Raw genomic sequence first — 20,617 nt, forward strand, 5'->3', positions numbered from 1 at the left:
GAGTTTAGACATTGAGTCTGAGCCACACAGATCAGGAAGTTCTCAGGTTCAATCTCAGTCTTTGCTGAGTTGCCTATTATGAGGGGATAAGTAGCCAGGTTTCCTGTCACCATTAACTACTCAGTGCCACCAGCTCCTGGAGGTGCTCTACATGGAGGGCAGATGAGGGCCGGATCAGACTGGGGTCTGTGAACAAACTCAAAGCTCACATGTGAATACTGGCAGGTGATTGGTGCAAGTAGAACCTGCCTTCAGGACGAGTGGTAAAATTTGACGCCGGTTGGGGAGTAGTTTAAGGGAAAAAAAATTAAACCAGTTGTAGAAAGAGAACATTTGACAGGAACATACAGTCTTATACTCCTGGAGAAGGCCACATAACTCAAGCCTATAAGCAACTGAATTATAAAACCACTGTTACCAAGTGCAACAAACACTGCAGCATCTCTGAAATGAGAATAGAAAGTGCCGGAAATGCTCAGCAGGTCTGGCAGCATCTGTGTAGAGAGAAACAGAGTTAACGTTTCAGGTCTGTGACCTTTCATCAGAACTGGCAAAAGTTAGAAATCTAATCTGTCGAAAAACTAAAGCATTTTCCATCTGAATAATCACATTCTACACAGAAACAGAACATGAGACATTTATTTGGATTTAGAGAACATCTAAAATCAGACAAAGAAGCTGAGAAAATATTAAGAGGCCTCAGAATTTAGATTACTGTGTTAAATGCACTACCAAAAAGGGATAAAATGTGATTAATGGTATTCTATAGTTTATATAAAATATACACATATATGGATAAAAAAAATCATTTCCTACATTAAAATCATGTCCTCGACAGATGAATCCTCTCACAGCACTCGACCTCCAGTTCGTTTGGGCTGACAGTACAAGCTGCATTTTCACCATTCATATAAATAGTCTCGGAAGGAAAAAAAAACTTTACATTTCACTCTGTCTGACGAGTTAAACTCATAATGCAATTGCCACTACAACAACAATTTGCATTTATATATCATCTATAACATCAGATAGGCAAAACACTGCAGATGCTGGAAATCTGAATTAAAAACAGAAAGTGCTGGAAATACTCATCCGCTCTGACAGCATCTTAAGCGCGGTGGCTCATTTGAATAACTGGGGCATCCCGCCTCCACCTCACCACCCCACCAATCACATGGAGGGGGCGGGATGTTCGTCACCGGCAATGGCATCAGTTGCCTGCTCACAGGCGCTGGCGCCATTTTTAAAGAGCAGCCAACCTGCTGGCGTATTTACATTTTTAAAGCAAGATCCCCCCAAAAAGCAAATAAATACATTTCTTCTACCCTTTTCCCAGCTCCTCCATCAACAATTACAAGAAGTATTTGTCCTTCATCCCCCCAAAATACTTACCTTTTACATCTGACCTTCACCCCCACAACTTCACAACGTTTCAGGTTCAACCCTTCCCACCATCCTCTACACCCATTATGTGTATTTGACCTCGTTCCCACCTCCCCTCCCCCCGCACTGATAAACCTACCTCCTCTTCCCTCCCCACCCAGTGTCACACCTCGTTTCCCCGGACGGGGATCTGAAGCCACCAGGCTGAAGATCATGGCGGGTCCTCAAGATCTCAGGTAAGTATATTTAAATGTATTACTTTTATTCTTTTGAATTTGTTAATTGTGGTCCTAACGCCAAGCCGCGAGTGGGGTGGAGGGGGCACCCCAGAGCCTCACTGCCACAGCCGGGAGGATTGGACGGGCCCTGCCTGGATGATCGGGCCTCATCCGAAGTCACTTTCATATCCTCCACATAAGCATCACAATGTCAAGGGCTTCTTAAAATCCAGCCCAAATTTTCCGGTCCGTGACCTTTCACTCCAGTTACAGCCATGACTTACTGCTAAACCGAGGGGTGCAGCCAGCACCAATGAACCAGACCCCAGCAAGGAGTCAGTGCCATTTAATAAGTGGAGGCGAGGGAAAGAAAGATTCTTCTGAACCACGGGCTGAATTATACCAGGCCCTCGACGGTGTGGGTCGTGGTGGGGAGGCCCTTAAAATGCTAGCAGGAGCGGCCCGGTACAACCAATGATGCCAAGAAGGTCCCGCTGGATATTAACAGTGGCGGTGAGGCCTCGATGTGGCCCCCCACCCCCTGCTGCTTGGCAGTGGGGCCTTCATTACAAAATGTAAATCAGCATTAATAGGATTCAAATTAACTTACCTGCTGACAGCGTCCGTCCCACGCCAATATTACAGCCAACCGGCCACAACCCGCGTACCTTCAGAACACCGTTGGAGTTCCGAGGCGAGACACTGGTTGTGGGGGGGAATAAAATTATCAGGGAGGGGTGGGGGAGTGGGGAAAACACTTTTTATTAGATGTGGGGATGGTGGGAATGTGAAATATGAGAAGGTTGGGGGGAAGTTCAAGAATAAAATAAGTTTTCTGAATATAGGGCAATGTAAAGATCATTAGGGGGGATTGGGAAAGGGCTTTCATCTTCTAATTATTTATTAAAATAAAATGAAATCTAATATCCCTTTAAAAATGTAAATTTTTGCCCTTTAAAAATGGCACCGGCGCATACATGGTGACGCCAGACGCCTTTGCCGGGGACGCGGCGGCCATCCCTGATGATGTCATCAGAGGCGGCCGATCCACCCCCTCTATTTAAATCAGCCCCTGCTTGTGATATCACGCGGGCTGTGCGGTGGAACTTCCATATCGGAAAGCCGCCACTTACTGATAAAATTCAGCCCCACATGTACATCAAAGACAATTTTAACTCTTCAACCAGAAATCAGCAGTCACTGGGCTGAATTAGTAAATTGGTTCTGATACGGTATGGGGAAGAAATCACGATGCCTTAATATTGCATAATACACTTCTTTGTGGCACTCAGTTCATCATCTTAAATTGCTCCCACCACCAGTGATAAAAATGTAACTGTTAGCATTTGGCTTCTGTGCCTTTTTGATCCAAATCCCCTCAGCAGACAACCCACATTTGAAAAGGACAAAACCCATTGTCTTGCTGCTGGGTCCATTACTCTTTTCTGAAAGTCCAGTGAAAAGAGAATGGTCGTTGTGTGGTTGTGAGAAAATTTTGCACTCGAATTACCGAGTGACAACCATAGTATAGAGATTGGTGTGTGGAACCCCAAGTGTGCTCCTACCTGCTTTCTTCAGATTAGTTTTCATCTGCTGCTGGTACATCTACAGAGGTAAAAACTAAAAAGTTAGATTGTACAAAGAAAAGCTCTCTCACACTCACTGATTTTCTTAGAATAACTTTGCCAATTGATGATTTTCCCAACTAGACTGCTGGATCAGGACAGGTGACCTGAGTGAAGGGGCTTCCCATGAGGAAAGAGTGCAGGAAAGAATTTCATTCCATTTCCATTCATTCACAGATTGATCCAAATCTGCATCAGTGAATAGAATGAGAGCTGCCCAGGTTTCAATTCTCTTCTGCACCTCCTAACAAAACCTGGTCTTTTCATTAAGTGATCAGGAAATGTCCACTCAGCTGCACCAGGGATACAATATATGGTTTAAACAAGACTCTGAGACTGTGTCGCTGAAGTACGATCTCCAAAGCCACAAAGAATCTGCCCAGACCCATGACACAATAGCATTTAGGCAAGTCGAGAACATTCCATCACACTCCTGACTTGTGCCTTCTCGATGATGGATAGGTTTTGGAGAGTTAGGAGCTGAATTACGCCTCACAGCATTCCCAGCTTTTGACCTGCTCTGGTAGCCACAGTATTTATGCAGCTGCTCCAGTTCAGTTTCTGGTCCATGATTACCCCCAGGATGTTGAAGGTGGGGATTCAACAATTGTAATGCTATTGAATGTCAAGGGGAGATGGTTAGATTCTCTTATTGGAGATGGTCATTGCCTGGCACTTGTGTAGGGCAAATGTCACTTGCCATGTATCAGCCCAAGCCTGAATGTTCTCCAGGTCTTGATGTATATGGACATGGACTGCTTCAGTATCTGAGGAGTTGCGCATGCTACTTAACATGATGCAACCATCAGCAAACAACCCCATTTCTGACCTTATGATGGAGGGAAGGTCATTGATGAAGCAATGAGATGGGCCTCGGACACTACCCTGAGGAACTCCTGCAGCAATGTCCCGGGGTTGAGATGATTGACCTCCAACAACCACAACTATCTTCCTTTGTGCTAGGTATGACTCCAACCAGCAAAGCATTTTCCCCCTGATTCCCATTGACTCTAGTTTTGCTGGAGTTTATTGAGGCCACGCTCGGTCAAGTGCTGCCTTGATGTCAAGGGCAGTCCCTGTCACCTCACTTCTTCAGTTCAGTTATTTTGTCCATGTTTGGACCAAGGCTGTAATGAGGTCGGGAGCTGAGTTGCCCTGGCGGAACTCAAACTGAGCGTTTGTGAGCCGTTTGTTATTGTTTATGTGCCAAATGAAAGCACAGTCAACGACACCTTGCATCACTTTGCGAATGATCAAGAGTAGGCTAATAGGACTCGAATTGGCTGGGTTGGATTTGTCTTTCTTTTTGTATACAGGATATGCCTGGTAAATTTTCCACATTGTCGGCTAGATGCCAGTGTTGTAGCTATAATGGAACATCTTGGATAAGGGCACGGATAGATCTGCAGCACAAATCTTCAGTATACAGTCATAATATTGTCAGGACCCATAGCCTTCGCAGTATCCAGTGTCTTCAGCCATTTCTTGATATCACCTGGAGTGAATCGAATTAGCTGAAGACTGGCATCTGTGATGCTGGGGATCTCAGGAGGAGGCAGAAATGGATCATCCACTCAGCACTTCTGGCTGAAGATGGATACAAATGCTTCAGCCTTGTCTTTTGCACTGATTTGCTGGGCTCCTCCATCACTGATGATGGGGATATTTGTGGAGCCTCCTCCAGCTGTTAGTTGTTTAATTGTCCACCACCATTGACGACTGGATGTAGCAATACTGCAGAGCTTAGATCTGATCTGTTGGTTGTGGGATTGCTGAGCTTTGTCTGTTGCATGCTGATTCCACTGTTTGGCATACAAGTAACCCTGTGTTGTAACTTCACCAGGCTGACACCTCATTTTTATGTATACCTGGTGTTGCTCCTGGCATGCTCTCCTACACTCTTTATTGAAGCAGGCTTGGTCCCTTTGCTGGATGGTAATGGTAGAGTGAGGGATATGCCGGGTCATGAGGTTACAGCTTGAGGTTGAATACAATTCTGCTGCTGCCATTTTTTAATTGCTTTATTTTGCAAGTTGCCCAGAGCAGGTGATGAGTCATTTCTTGCCATTCGGCAATCAGCTCAGAGGGAATTAAGAATCAAGTCAGACAGGTGGGACTGAAACAAAAGCAAAATACTGCGGATGCTGGAAATCTGAAATAAAAACAAGAAATGCTGGAACCACTCAGCAGGTCTGGCAGCATCTGTGAAAAGCGAAGCAGAGTTAACGTTTCGGGTCAGTGACCCTTCTTCGGAACTGACAAATATTAGAAAAGTCACAGGTTATAAGTAGGTGAGGTGGGGGTGGGGAAGAGATAACAAAGGAGGTCGAGATTGGACAAGGCCACATAGCTGACCAAAATGTCACGGAGCAAAGGCAAACAATATGTTAATGGTGTGTTGAAAGACAAAGCATTCGTACAGATTAGCTGTTAATACACTGAATATTGAACAGCAGCAAGTGCAAACCTGAAAAAAAACAGTGGGTAAGCAAACTGAACAAACGAAGATGAAATGAAATAAATGCAAAAAGAAGAATGCAAAAAAAAAGGAAGAAAAAATAACTAAAAATGAAAGTAAAATGGGGGGCTGTCATGCTCTGAAATTATTGAACTCAATGTTCAGTCCGGCAGGCTATAGTGTGCCTAATCGGTAGATGAGATGCTGTTCCTCGAGCTTGCGTTGATGTTCACTGGAACACTGCAGCAATCCCAGGACAGCGATGTGAGCATGAGAGCAGGGGGGAGTGTTGAAATGGCAAGCAATCGGAAAGCATCGGAGCGGAAGTTTCTGTTCCCTGAAGGGCAAAATGTTCTGCTGAAAGATCTCACTGTCCAGCACGAGAACCAACAAGCACTGACCTGAAACACAACTGTGCTGGGATTCAAACCCACAACCTCTGAATGGGTTTGTTCAGCCATTAATGAGAAACACCAATGCTCACTCCATTAGGACACAGAACCAATGAGCAACAGGACACCAGAGGATTTCAGAGAAAAGCAAAATACTGTGGATTTTGGAAATCTGAAATAAAAACAGAAAGTACTGAAAATACTCAGCAGGTCTGGCAGCCTCTGTGGAGAGAGAAGCAGAGATAAAGTTTCAGGTCAGTGACCTTTCATCACAACTGGCAATGTTTAGAAATGTAATAGATTTTAAGCGGAGGTGGGGGTGGTGAGGGAGAGAACAAAAGGGAAGGTGTGTGATAGGACAGAGGGTCGGAGAGATTAACTGACGAGGAAGTCATCGGGCAAAGGCAAAGAGTGTGTGCGAATGCTGTGGTGAAAGACAAAGCATTAGTGTAGAGAGAGTGTTAATGACTGAATAATGAACCTCCTAGCCAACAGCACAAACATCAAAAAACTGCAGGCACACAGGAACATAGGAACATAGGAGCAGGAGTAGGCCATTCAGCCCATCGAGCCTGTCCCGCCATTCAATATGATCATAGCTGACCATTCACTTCAAACCTATTTCTTCCACTATCCCCATATCCACTTATGTCATTGGTATTTAGAAATCTGTCAGTCTCTGCTTTAAACATACGCAATGACTGAGCTTCCACAGCCCTCTGGGGTAGAGAATTCCAAATATTCACAACCCTCTGAAGAAAAAAATTCTCCTTGTCTCTGTCCCAAGTGGTTTCCACCTTATTTTGAAATTATGTCCCCTGGTTCTAGACTCCCCAACCACGGGAAACATCTTAGCTGTATCTACCCTGTCTATCCCTTGAAGTCTTTTGTAGGTTTCAATTAGATCACCTATCATTCTTCGAAACTCTAGAGAATACAGGCCCAGTTTCCTCAATCTCTCTTCATAGGACAGTTCCACCATCCCAGGAACAAGTCTGGTGAATCTTCATTGCACTCCCTCGATGGCAATAATATCCTTGCTCAAGTAAGGGGACGAAAACTGCACACAGTACTCCAAGTGCAGTCTAACCAAGCTTCAATACAATTATCACAAGAATTCATTACTCCTGAGCTCAAATCCTCTTGTGATAAAGGCTAACATACCATTAGCCTTCTTAATTGCTTGCTGCACCTGCATGTTAGTTTTCAGTGACTTATTGACAAGGACACCCAGGTCCCTTTGTACATCCACTCTTTCAGATCTCTTATCACTTAAGAAATACTCTGCACATCAAGTCCTCCTGCCAAAATGGATAACCTCACATTTTTCCACATTATATTCCATCTGCCACGTTCTTCCCAATCACTAAGTCTGTCCAACTCCCCTTGAATCCGCTTTGCATCTTCCTCACAGCACATATTCCCACCTAGTTTTGTGTCATCTGCGAACTTGGAAATCTACATTTGGTCCCCACATCCAAGTCATTAATATATAATGAGAAGAGCTGGGGCCCAAGCATTGATCCCTGCGGTACCCCACGAGTCACAGCCTGCCAATGTGAGAATGACCCGTTTATTCCTACGTTCTGCTTTCTACCTGTTAACCAATCATTAATCCATGCCAGTATATTACCTCCTATCCCATGTGCTTTAATTTTGCTAATCAATCTCCTGTGGGGAACTTTATCAAAAGCTTTCTGATAATCCAAGCATACCATGTCCAACAACTCCCCTTTATCAATTCTGTTAGTAACATCCTCAAAAAACTCCGACAGTTTTTCAAACATGATTTCCCATTCATAAATCCATGTTGACTATGCCCAATCTGATCATTATTATCCAAGTGTCCATTTATCACATCCTGCAGAACAGATTGACTGATGTCAGGCTAACAGGTCTGTAATTCTCTGTTTTCTCTCTCCCTCCCTTCTTAAATAATGGCGTGATATTTTCAACCTTCCAATCTGCAGGAACTGCTCCAGAATCAATAGAATTTTGGAAGATGATCACCAGTGCATTCAGTATCTCCATGGCTACGTCTTTTAACACTTTTGGATGTAGAATATCAGGTCCTGGGGACTTATCAACCCTCAGCCCCATTAATTTCTCCAATACCTAGATTAATTTTCTTCAATTCCTCATTCCCCGTAACCCCTTGGATCTCTAATTCTGGGATATTTCGAAGATTTTCCTCAGTGAAGACAGACACAAAGTAATCATTTAGCTTCTCTGCCATTTCTCTATTCCCATTATAAATTCTCCTGACTCTGCCTGTAATGGACCCATATTTGTCTTAGCCAAGCATTTCCTTTTTATGTACCTGTAGAAGCTTTTCAGTCCATTTTTATATTTTTTGCAAGCTTATATTCATATTCTATTCTCCCTTTCTTTTTCAGTTTCTTGATTCTCCTTTGTTGTATTCTAAGATCCTTCCAATCCTCAGGTTTACTACTATTTCTGACAAATTTATGAGCCTTTCTTTTAATCTTGTACAATCCTTAACTTCCTTTGTTAATCACGGTTGACTGTCATTACTTTTGGGGTTTTTGCACCTGAAGGAATGTAGAATTGCTGTAAACTATGTAATATTTCTTTAAAGACTATCCATTGCCAATGTACTGTCATACCTTTTAATATATTTTCCCAATCCACCTCAGCCAATTTGCCCCTCATACCTTCAAAATTCCGCTGGTTCAAATTTACCAACCTGGCTTCAGATTGAACTACATCACTTTCAAACATAATGTAAAATTCTATCGTATAATGGTCACTCATCCCTAAAGGTTCTTCGACAACAATATTATTAATGAATTAATTAGCCCTTTCTCATTACATAATACTAGATTTACAATAGCCTGCTCTCTAATCGGTTCCTCAACATACTGCTGGAGAAAACCATCCCTAACACACTCCAGAAACTTGTCCTCCATAGCATTACTGCTCATTAGGTTTACCCAGTCTATATGCAGATTGAATTCACCCATGATTACTGCATTACCCATGCCACATGCTTCTCTAATTTCCTGATTAATACCATCCCCCATGTTACCACTGCGGTTTGATGGCCTGTAAACAACAATGTTTGCTGTCCCTTGCTGTTACTTAGCTCCACCCAAACAGATTCCACATTTTGTTCTTCCCATCTGAGATCCTCCCTTACTAATGTAGTGATCCCATCCCTTTTTATCAGCGCAACAACACCTCCTTTCCCTTTTTGCCTGTCCTTCCAAAATGTCAAATACATTGAATATTCAGTTCCCAGTCTTGGTCACCCTGTTGCCAAGTTTCCTCTGTGGCAATAAGATCATACCCATTTACCTCTCCGTGGGCCTGTAAATCATCTACCTTGGTGCGAATGCTGTGTATATTCAGGGAGAGTGCCCTTAACCTTGTCTTCTTGACATTCTGCATTATAAGCCTAGTTGATGCTCACCTTTGTTTCACCTGCCTTCTAATGTCACTTGCTACTTTTCTACGTCCTGTTACCAGCTTTACTTCCTTCCAACTTGAGCTCCCCCTCAGGCTCCCATCCCCCTAACACGCTGGTTTAAACCCTCCTCAACAGCACCAGCAAATCTCCCTGCTAGGATATTAGTTCCCGTCCTGTTGAGGTGTAACCCATCCATCTTGTCCAGATCCCACCTGCCCCAGAACCTGTCCCAATGCCTCAGAAATCTGAGGCCCTCCTTCCTCCACTAATTCTCCAGCCACGTGTTCAATCAGTCACTTCTCCTATTCCTAAGCTCACTAGCATGTGGCACTGGGAGTAATCCTGAGATTACTGCTTTGGAGGTCCTGCTTTTTAATTTCCTTCCTCACTCCCTAAAGTCTGCTTTCAGGACCTCATCTCTCTTCCTACTTATGCCATTGGTGCCAATGTGAACCACAATGTGACCTCTAGCTGTTCACCTTCCCCCAGAAGGATGTCCTGCAGCCATTCCATGACATCCTTGACCCTGGCATCAGGGAGGCAACATACCATTCTGGAGTCACGTTTACTGCTGCAGAAATGTCTGTCTGATCCCCTGACTATCGAATTCCCTCTCACTATTGCTCTTCCACTCTTCTTCCTCCCATCCTGTGCAGCTGAGCCACCCGTGGTGTCATGGAATTTGCTCTGGCTGCACTCCTCCGAGGAACCAATGCTCTCTTCAGTATCCAAAATGGAAAACCGATTAGCAAGCAAGACTCCTGTACTGACTTAAATAAAAGCAAAATACTGCGGATGCTGGAAATCTGAAATAAAAGCAAGAAATGCTGGAACCACTCAGCAGGTCTGGCAGCATCTGTGGAAAGAGAAGCAGAGTTAACGTTTCAGTTCAGTGACCCTTCTTCGAGTTCTGAAGAAGGGTCACTCACCCGAAACGTTAACTCTGCTTCTCTTTCCACAGATGCTGCCAGACATGCTGAGTGGTTCCTGCACTGACTGCCTGGTTTTCTTGACTTCCTAAGCAGTCACCCATTCCCTCTCTGCTTGCCTGTTCCTAACCTGCATTGTGACCACCTCCCTAAACGTGCTATCCACATAGTCCTCTGCCCCGTGGATGCACAACAGTGACTCCAACCACTGTTCAATTTCCGAAACCCAGAGTTCAAGCTTCTGCAGCCAGTGACACTTCCTGCAGATGTGTTCATCCCGGACACGTGGTGTGTCCATGACTTCCCACATACCCCAGGCCCTACATTCCACTTGTCCAAGCTGACCTGCCAACACGTAACTTTAAAAACGTTTTATTACAATGAGGAGTAAAATAACCTACCAGTTACTTACCAATCAACTTCTTCCCCTGCACCGAAGAGAGAGGCAGCTTCTGGAGGCTAAAAAAGGTAGAAGAAAGAAAGGAAACCCTCCCTCATGCACCAAACTCCCACTTTACACTTTTAGAATTAGAACATTACAACGCAGTACAGGCCCTTCGGCCCTCGATGTTGCGCCGACCTGTGAAACCATCTGACATGCACTATTCCATTTTCATCCATTTGTCTATCCAATGACCACTTAAATGCCCTTAAAGTTGGCGTGTCTACTACTGTTGCAGGCAGGGCGTTCCACGCCCCTACTGCTCTCTGAGTGAAGAAACTATCTCTGACATCTGTCCTATATCTATCACCCCTCACTTTGTGCACTCAAATTTATTTTCTTCTTGATTAATGTTCACTTCCTTCTCAAACTCCCTCAATTACCAAACTCCCTTAATTCTCTCTGCCCTCCAGCAGCACTCAATGCAGACAAGCGGCGGTTGAGAGTCCCCTGACTTTAAACTCTGAAAACAATGTTGTGTCAGCTCTACGAGAGCTGTGCTGCAGCTCAGAAACCAGTTTAAGCCAGCTACCTAATTAACTAGCTACAGCTATTCTCAGATTATCAGTATACCCCTGTTTAAAACTGCAAGAAACCTAACTTACCTCTTAACTGAAACAGGAATTTCAATTAATTGCTAGATGGAAACAGAAAAACAAGTCGTCTTGAGAGATTAACCCTTAAAGTAGGCAGGCACATGATAAAAAAATGATAAAACAAAACAAACTAAAAATTTAAAAAAGGGCAGTCATACTCTGAAATTATTGAACTTAATGTTCATTCCGATAGGCTATAACATGTGTAATTCGAAAATGAGGTGCTGTTCCTCGAGCTTGCTGGAACACTGCAGCAGGCCCAGGACAGAAATGTGGGCATGAGAGCAGGGGGGAGTGTTGAAATGGCAAGTGATCAGAAGCACGAGGCCATGTTTACTGATTGAGTGGAGGTGTTCCGCAAAGCTGTCACCCAATCCGCGTTTGGTCGTCGCAAGGTAGAGGAGACTGTATTGTGAGCAGCGAATACACTAAATTGAAAGAGGTACAAGTAAATTACTGCTTCACCTGAAAAGAGTGTTTGGAGCCTTGGATAGTGAGGAGAGAGGTGGTAAAAGGGCAGGGATTACACGTCTTGCGATTGCATGGGCAGGTGCCGTGGGAAGGGGACAAGGTGTTGGTGATAATGGAGGAGTGGACCAGGGTATTGTGGAAGGATCAGTTCCTTTGGAATGCTGACAGAGGAGGGGAGGGGAAAATATGTTTGGTAGTGGCATCATTCTGGAGGTGGCGGAAATGACAGAGGATGATCCTTTGCATGTGGAGGCTGGTGGGGTGGAAAGTGAGGACAAGGGGAACCTTATCATGGTTCTGGGAGGGAGGGGAAGGTGTGAGGGCAGAAATGTGGGAAATGGCTCGGACACGGCTCAAGGCCCCGTCAACCAAAGTGAAGGGGAATCCTCAGTTGAGGAAAAAGAAGCGCTGTATTGGAAGGTTACATCATCAGAACAGATGCATCGGAGATGGAGAAATTGGGACAATGGAATGGAGTCCTTAAAGGAAGCAGAATGTGAGGAAGTATATTCGAGGTAGCTGTAGGAGTCGGTGGGCTTATAATGAATACTAGTGGACAGTCTATCCTCAAAGATGGAGCCAGAGAAGTTGAGGAAGGGAAAGGAAGTGTCAGAGATGGACCACGTTGTTATGCAGGCCCCCACCTGCCAACAATGGGGCAAAAATATTTTGCCACATGGACATTAAATTTTAAAATTGTTGCTAGGACGAAAAGAAGGCCTATTACTCGAGGTTGCCAAGCCCCTGACTGGAAAGACATTTTCATAGTAACAGACAGTGCTTGGAAAGGACAAAGGGGCCACTCCCTGCTCCAATTTAATCCACAATGGACTTTTGTTTACCGGATGTTGAAGGTGGAGAGGCTTGCATTCCAGGATAACTGCTAAGATGGCCGAATACACAAACAGACTTGGTTAGGCAAGTTCAGTCACATGACTAAATGGCTGTTGGAGTTTTTTGAATTTGAACTTGCTACAGAGAATTTGAACTCAGAAAGCTGTTTCCACATGGACTGAAAAGACCTCTCTCCTATCTGGGTGAGGGAACTAAATGTAACATTTCCAAGTTTGAGAACAACACAAAGCTAAGGGGGGAATGTGAGCTGTGAGGAGGATGCAAAGAGGCTCCAGTGTGATTTGGACAAGTTGGGTGAGTGGGCAAAAGCATGGCAGATGCAGTATAACATGGTTAAATGTGAGGGTATCTGCTTTGGTTGTAAAAACAGAAAGGCAGATTGTCTGAATGGTGATAGATTGGGAAAGGGGGAGGTGCAATGAGACCTGGGTGTCCTTGTACACCAGTCGCTGAAAGCAAACATTCAGGTGCAGCAAGCAATTAGGAAGGCAAATGGTATGTTGGCCTTCATTGCAAAAGGATTTGAGTACAGGAGCAAGATGTCTTAATGCAGTTATATGGGGCCTTGGTGAGACCACATCTGGAGTATTGTGTGCAGTTCTGATTTCCTTATCTGAAGAAGGACATTCTTGCCATGGAGAGAGTGCAAAGAAGATTTACTTGGCTGATTTCTGGGATGATAGGGTTGATGTATGAGGAGAGATTGGGTTGACTAGGCCGATATTCACCAGAGTTTCGAAGAATGAAAGGGGATCTCATAGAAACCTATCAAATTCTAACGGGACTAGACAGGCTAGATGCAGGGAGGATGATCCTGATGGCCGGGGAGTCCAGAACCAGGGGTCACAGTCTCAGGATACGGGGTATGCCATTTAGAACAGAGATGAGGAGAAATTGCTTCACTCAGAGGGTGATAAACCTGGGGAATTCTCTATCACAGAAGGCAGTGGAGGCCAAGTCATGATATATATTCCAGAAGGAGATAGATATATTTCTTAATGCCCAAGGGATCAAGGGATATGGGGAGAAAGCAGGAACATGGTACTGAATTAGACCATCAGCCATGATCTTTTTTGAATGGCGGAGCAGGTCTGATGTGCTGAATGGCCTACTCCTGTTCCAATTTTCTCTGTTTCTATGTTTCTCACGGAACTGAAGACCCATTGAAGACACATGAACCTCAAGAGAGAAAAGTCTCCGATAGTGAACAAGGTTTAAGAAGAATACTGGGCCCCAACGAAAAGCAAGATCTACCGACAGAAGGACTACAGTGAGCTCGAAGCACAGTAACAAGAAACTCTTCTGATATTGCCTCAAACCTCTCCACTTCATTTTTACTTCTGCTCTTTTCTGTCTCTATTTGCACGTGTGTATTGCTTATGCATTCTAGAGTGGGGCACGGCGTGTGTCCGTAGTCGTTAACTGAACTAAAGTTTAAGCTGGAGTTTTAATAAATTCCTCTTTTCTTCTTTAAACCTAAGAAGAACTGTTTGTGCTCATTTCTTTGCCTTATAATTGGAGAGTGGTGAACAAGGATTCACCAAGGGGAAGCTCAAAACACAGTCTGTTTAAAATTAAACTCTGCTACGATAAGACCAGGTGAAGACTGAAAAGACCCCTCGACACCTTTCTCACCTGGTCATAAAAACGTAAATATGAGAGAAGGGTGGAAATTGGAAGCAAAGTTGATAAAGTTTTCCAGTTTGGGGTGGGAGCAGGAAATGGCACCGATCCAGTCATTAATGTACTGGAAAAAGAATTGGGGGAGGGACCTGAGTAGGACGGGAACAAGGAATGTTCGACATACCCCACAAAAAGATAGGCATAAATTGGACCCATGCAGGTACCCATAGCAACACCTTTTATTTGAATGAAGTGCACAAAGTTAACATGCAGGTGCAGCAGGCTATCAGGAAGGTAAATGCCATGTTGGCCTTGATTGCAAGCGGATTGGAGTCCAGGATAAAAAAATTTTACTAAAAATGTACAGGGCGTTGGTGAGACCGCACCTGGAATAATACTTGCAGTTTTGGTCTCCACATTTAAGAAAGGATATACTTGCTCTGGAGGCAGAGCAGCGAAGATTTACTCAATCGGCCCCTGGGATGAGGGGGGTGTCCGATGATGAGAGGCTGAGTAAATTGGGCCTAAATTCTCTGAGAAACATGACAGGCGATCTAACTGAGACATACAAGATTCTGATAGGGCTTGATCGGGTCGAAGCTGAGAGATTGTTCCCACTGGTCGGAGAATCTAGAACACAGTGACAGTCTCAGGATAAGGGGTCAATCATTCAGGATTGAGATGAGGAGAAATTACGACATTCAAAGGGTTGTGAATCCTTGAAATTCTCTACCCCAGAGGATTGTGGATGATCCATCATTGAATACATTTAAGGCTGGGATAGATAGATTTTTCCTCTCGCAGAGAATCAAGGGATATGGGGAGTGGGCAGGAAAGTGGAATTGAAGCCCAAGATCAGCCATGATCGGATTGAATGCTGGAGCAGGCTCGATGGGCTGGCTTCTGCAGCTATTTCTTGTGTTTTTGTGTTCTTGAGTGGAGTTAGAGGAGAAGTTATTATTAATATTATGAAGTTGTTCTTCAGGATTCCTGAGCATGTGGACAATCGTTTTGAAAGTAGTGTGAGAACTGGCATGGCCCAGTGATTGAAGGAGCAGGTTAAGGCTCTCAACTCTGCTGAGGTGTGGTTTTGAGGGCCAGAAAGGCCAGAATTGGTTTGTCTTTGATCCACTTCAACAAAAATCCTTCGTTTCTCAGTAGTGTCATTTGTGATATTGCTTTGGTTTGTGCACAACTCCCACAGCTGATGTGTAGCACCGTGATCACACAGTGGTTAGTACACTGAGTTGTGGCTGCATCAACGTCTGGTCTCTGCTGCACATGTTAACAGAACACAGTGAAAATCAATCTATTCCAACTGGAAACAAATTGTTGCTCATGGAAAACAATTTGCTCCTTCAAATGCTCGCACTCTCACATGTCTGTGCTTGATGTTCCATAATTCAAACCCTTCTCTTCTCCTTTCACAGTCAATATCCCTCCTTTACTTTCCTCCTTCCATTCCATTGTCATTTTCCTGCAGCATTGCCTCATCAAACATCCATTCTGAATATTACGCCGTTCGGTTTGCTCTGCTCCCACTGCTGTTCCTGGGGACATAGGTCCCATTCACACCAATGTTCATTTGTGTCTTGAATCCAGATACATTTCTATCCATGGGACTGTTTGGTGAACAAGCTGTGAAAGCAGAACCGGCCTTTAGAGGGACAGCGGCCCAGCAGCTCATGATACTTTCTTGGGGAATATTGTGATGGGGGGATACTAACTGAAAACTGGCTTCTGTTTACCTAGTAGTTGGCACTTTTCTCCAAACAGTTGAGGTGGATGAGTGATGGGCAGTGCCACATTGCTGCCAATGAGAGCTCAAATGTGTCATTTTGTCAAGCTAGGTCAGTGCAGCAATATCCAAAACATCCTGTCTTCATCTTAATCGATCTGTTGAAAGATGTGATTGAAAGAAATGGAGAATAAATGAACAGAATGCTGGTGACAGAAAAGGAGCAATTCCAGGAGATTGGCCATGAGTCAAAGGTCTTTAAAATGTCCATGTGCTGTGATCAGAAACGGCAGAATTTAAAACACATGTGAAGGAAAGTAAAGAGTGATTAACATAGAACATTACAGCGCAGTACAGGCCCTTCGGCCCTCGATGTTGCGCCAACCTGTGAAACCATCTGACCTAAACTATTCCATTTTCATCCATATGTCTATCCAATGACCACTTAAATGCCCTTAAAGTTGGCGAGTCTACTACTGTTGCAGGCAGGGCGTTCCACGCCCCTACTACTCTCTGAGTAAAGAAGCTACCTCTGACATCTGTCCTATATCTATCACCCCTCAACTTAAAGCTATGTCCCCTCGTGTTTGCCATCACCATCCGAGGAAAAAGACTCTCACTATCCACCCTATCTAACCCTCTGATTATCTTATATGTCTCTATTAAGTCACCTCTCCTCCTCCTTCTCTCCAACGAAAACAACCTCAAGTCCCTCAGCCTTTCCTCATAAGACCTTCCCTCCATACCAGGCAACATCCTAGTAAATCTCCTCTGCACCCTTCCCAAAGCTTCCACATCCTTCCTATAATGCGGTGACCAGAACTGCACGCAATACTCCAGGTGCGGCCGCACCAGAGTTTTGTACAGCTGCAGCATGACCTCGTGGCTCCGAAACTCGATCCCCCTACTAATAAAAGCTAACACACCATATGCCTTCTTAACAGCCCTATTAACCTGGGTGGCAACTTTCAGGGATTTATGTACCTGGACACCAAGATCTGTCTGCTCATCTACACTACCAAGAATCTTCCCATTAGCCCAGTACTCTGCATTCCTGTTACTCCTTCCAAAGTGAATCACCTCACACTTTTCCGCATTAAACTCCATTTGCCATCACTCAGCCCAGCTCTGCAGCCGATCTATGTCCCTCTGTAACCTACAACATCCTTCTGCACTATCCACAACTCCACCGACCTTCGTGTCATCCGCAAATTTACTAACTCACCCTTCTACACCCTCATCCAGGTCATTTATAAAAATGACAAACAGCAGTGGCCCCAAAACAGATCCTTGCGGTACACCACTAGTAACTAAACTCCAGGATGAACATTTGCCATCAACCACCACCCTCTGTCTTCTTTCAGCTAGCCAATTTCTGATCCAAAACACTAAATCACCTTCTTCCGTATTTTCTGCAATAGCCTACCGTGGGGAACCTTATCAAACGCCTTACTGAAATCCATATACACCACATCCACTGCTTTACCCTCATCCACCTGTTTGGTCACCTTCTCAAAAAACTCAATAAGGTTTGTGAGGCACGACCTACCCTTCACAAAACCGTGCTGACTATCGCTAATGAAATTATTCTTTTCAAGATGATTATAAATCCTGTCTCTTACAACCTTTTCCAGCATTTTACCCACAACCAAAGTAAGGCTCACAGGTCTGTAATTACCAGGGCTGTCTCTACTCCCCTTCTTGAACAAGGGGACAGCATTTGCTATCCTCCAGTCTTCCGGCACTATTCCTTTCGACAATGACGACATAAAGATCAAGGACAAAGGCTCTGCAATCTCCTCCCTGGCTTCCCAGAGAATCCTGGGATAAATCCCATCTGGCCCAGGGGACTTAACTATTTTCACACTTTCCAAAATTGCTAACACCTCCTCCTTGTGAACCTCAATCCCATCTAGCCTATAGTCTGAATCTCCGTATTCTCCTCGACAACATTTTCTTTCTCTACTGTAAATACTGACGAAAAATATTCATTTAACGCTTCCCCTATCTCCTCTGATTCCACACACAACTTCCCACTACTATCCTTGATTGGCCCTAATCTAACTCTAGTCATTCTTTTATTCCTGATATACCTATAGAAAACCTTAGGGTTTTCCTTGATCCTATCCGCCAATGACTTCTCGTGTCCTCTCCTCGCTCTTCTAAGCTCTCCCTTTAGATCCTTCCTGGCTAGCTTGTAACTCTCAAGCGCCCTAACTGAGCCTTCACATCTCATCCTAACATAAGCCTTCTTCTTCCTCTTGACAAACGTTTCAACTTCTTTAGTAAACCACGGCTCCCTCGCTCGACAACTTCCTCCCTGCCTGACAGGTACATACTTATCAAGGACACGCAGTAGCTGCTCCTTGAATAAGCTCCACATTTCGATTGTGCCCATCCTCTGCAGTTTCCTTCCCCATCCTATGCATCCTAAATCTTGCCTAATCGCATCATAATTTCCTTTCCCCCAGCTATAATTCTTGCCCTGCGGTATATACCTGTCCCTGCCCATCGCTAAGGTAAACCTAACCGAATTGTGATCACTATCACCAAAGTGCTCACCTACATCTAAATCGAACACCTGGCCGGGTTCATTACCCAGTACCAAATCCAATGTGGCATTGCCCCTGGTTGGCCTGTCTACATACTGTGTCAGAAAACCCTCCTGCATACACTGGACAAAAACTGACCCATCTAAAGTACTCGAACTATAGTATTTCCAGTCAATATTTGGAAAGTTAAAGTCCCCCATAACAACTACCCTGTTACTCTCGCTCCTGTCGAGAATCATCTTCGCTATCCTTTCCTCTACATCTCTGGAACTATTCGGAGGTCTATAGAAAACTCCCAACAGGGTGACCTCTCCTCTCCTGTTTCTAACCTCGGCCCAATCGATCAATTAGATCATGGTTCACCTGTTACTCAAATCCATTTACCCACCTTTGATCCATATCTTGATAACCTTAACCAATAAAAAGCTGCAAAATTTCAGACTTGAAAATTTGAATTGAACCCCAGTACCTGCAGCATTGCTTGAGGGTTGGGTTGGTGCGTGGGAGGGGGGAGAATTGGGTTCCAAATTTTCTCTACCCGTTGTATAGAAAGAACACAAATTTCCTGATTTCACTACTCAATGACCCAGTTTTAATTTTAAAATTATACTCCCTAGTTAAAGATTCCCTACCAGAGGAACGTGGCTCTCTATCTACTCTATCGAATCCTTTTATCATTCAAAACACCTCAATTGGATCAACTCTCAACTTGCTAAACTCAAGGGTGGAGCAGCAGGATTAGCTCTTTCAGAGAGCTGGAACGGACATGATGGGCCAAGTAGTCTCCTTCTGTGCTATTTTATCTTGTTTTTAAATTCCTCCATGGACTCACCCCCTCCGTATCTCTAATCACCTCCAGCCCCAAAACCCTCTGAGATGGGGGAGGGGGGAGACGGTGGCGTAGTGGTATTGTAACTGGACAGGCAACCCAAAGACCCAGGCCACTGCCCTGGGGACACGGGCCCAAATCCCACCACAGCAGAAGGCGGAACCCGAACTCAATTGAAAAATCTGGAAGTAAAAGCTAGTCTAATGGCGACCATGAAACCATAGTCGATTGTTGTAAAAACCCATCTGGTTCACTAATGTCTTTTCGGGAAGGAAATCGGCTGTCCTTACCTGGTCTGGCCTATATGTGACTCTAGACCCAAAGCAATGTGGTTGACTCTTACATGCCCTCTGAAATGGCCTAGCAAGCCACTCAGCTGCATCTAACCGCTACGAAGTCAATAAAAAGGAATGAAATCGGACGGACCACCCGGCATCGACCAAGGCACCGGAAACGACAACGGCAAACCCAGCCCCTTCAACCCTGCAAAATCCTCCTCACATGTGCGGAGTTTGCAAGTTCTCCCTGTGACCGCGTGGGTTTCCGCCGGGTGCTGCGGTTACTTCCCACAGCCAAAGACTTGCCATCGTCAATTGCCCCAATAGGTAGGTGGTAGGAGAATGGTGGGGATGCATTAGGGAATATGAGATTAATGTAGGATTAGTATAAATGGGTGGTTGTTGGTCGGCACAGACTCAGTGGGCCGAAGGGCCTGTTTCAGTGCTGTATCACTCTATGACTATATGAGTCTATAACATCTGGGGGGATTGTGCCTAAGTTGGAAGAGCTGTCCCACAGACTAATCAAGCAACAGCCTGAGAGTCATACTCATGGAATCATACCTTACACTGTCCCACACATCACCGGGTGTGTCCCGTCCCACCGGCAGGACAGATCCAGCAGAGGTGGCGGCACAGTAGTATACAGTCGGGAGGGAGTCGTCCTGGGAGGCCTCAACATCGACTCCAGACCCCATGAAGTCTCATGGCATCAGGTCAAACATGGGCAAGGAAACCTCCTGCTGATTACCATATACCACCCTCCCTCAGCTGATGGGTCAGTACTCCTCCATGTTG

The sequence above is a fragment of the Heterodontus francisci genome, chromosome 40, assembly GCF_036365525.1.
Source record: "Heterodontus francisci isolate sHetFra1 chromosome 40, sHetFra1.hap1, whole genome shotgun sequence".
Lineage (NCBI taxonomy): Eukaryota > Metazoa > Chordata > Chondrichthyes > Heterodontiformes > Heterodontidae > Heterodontus > Heterodontus francisci.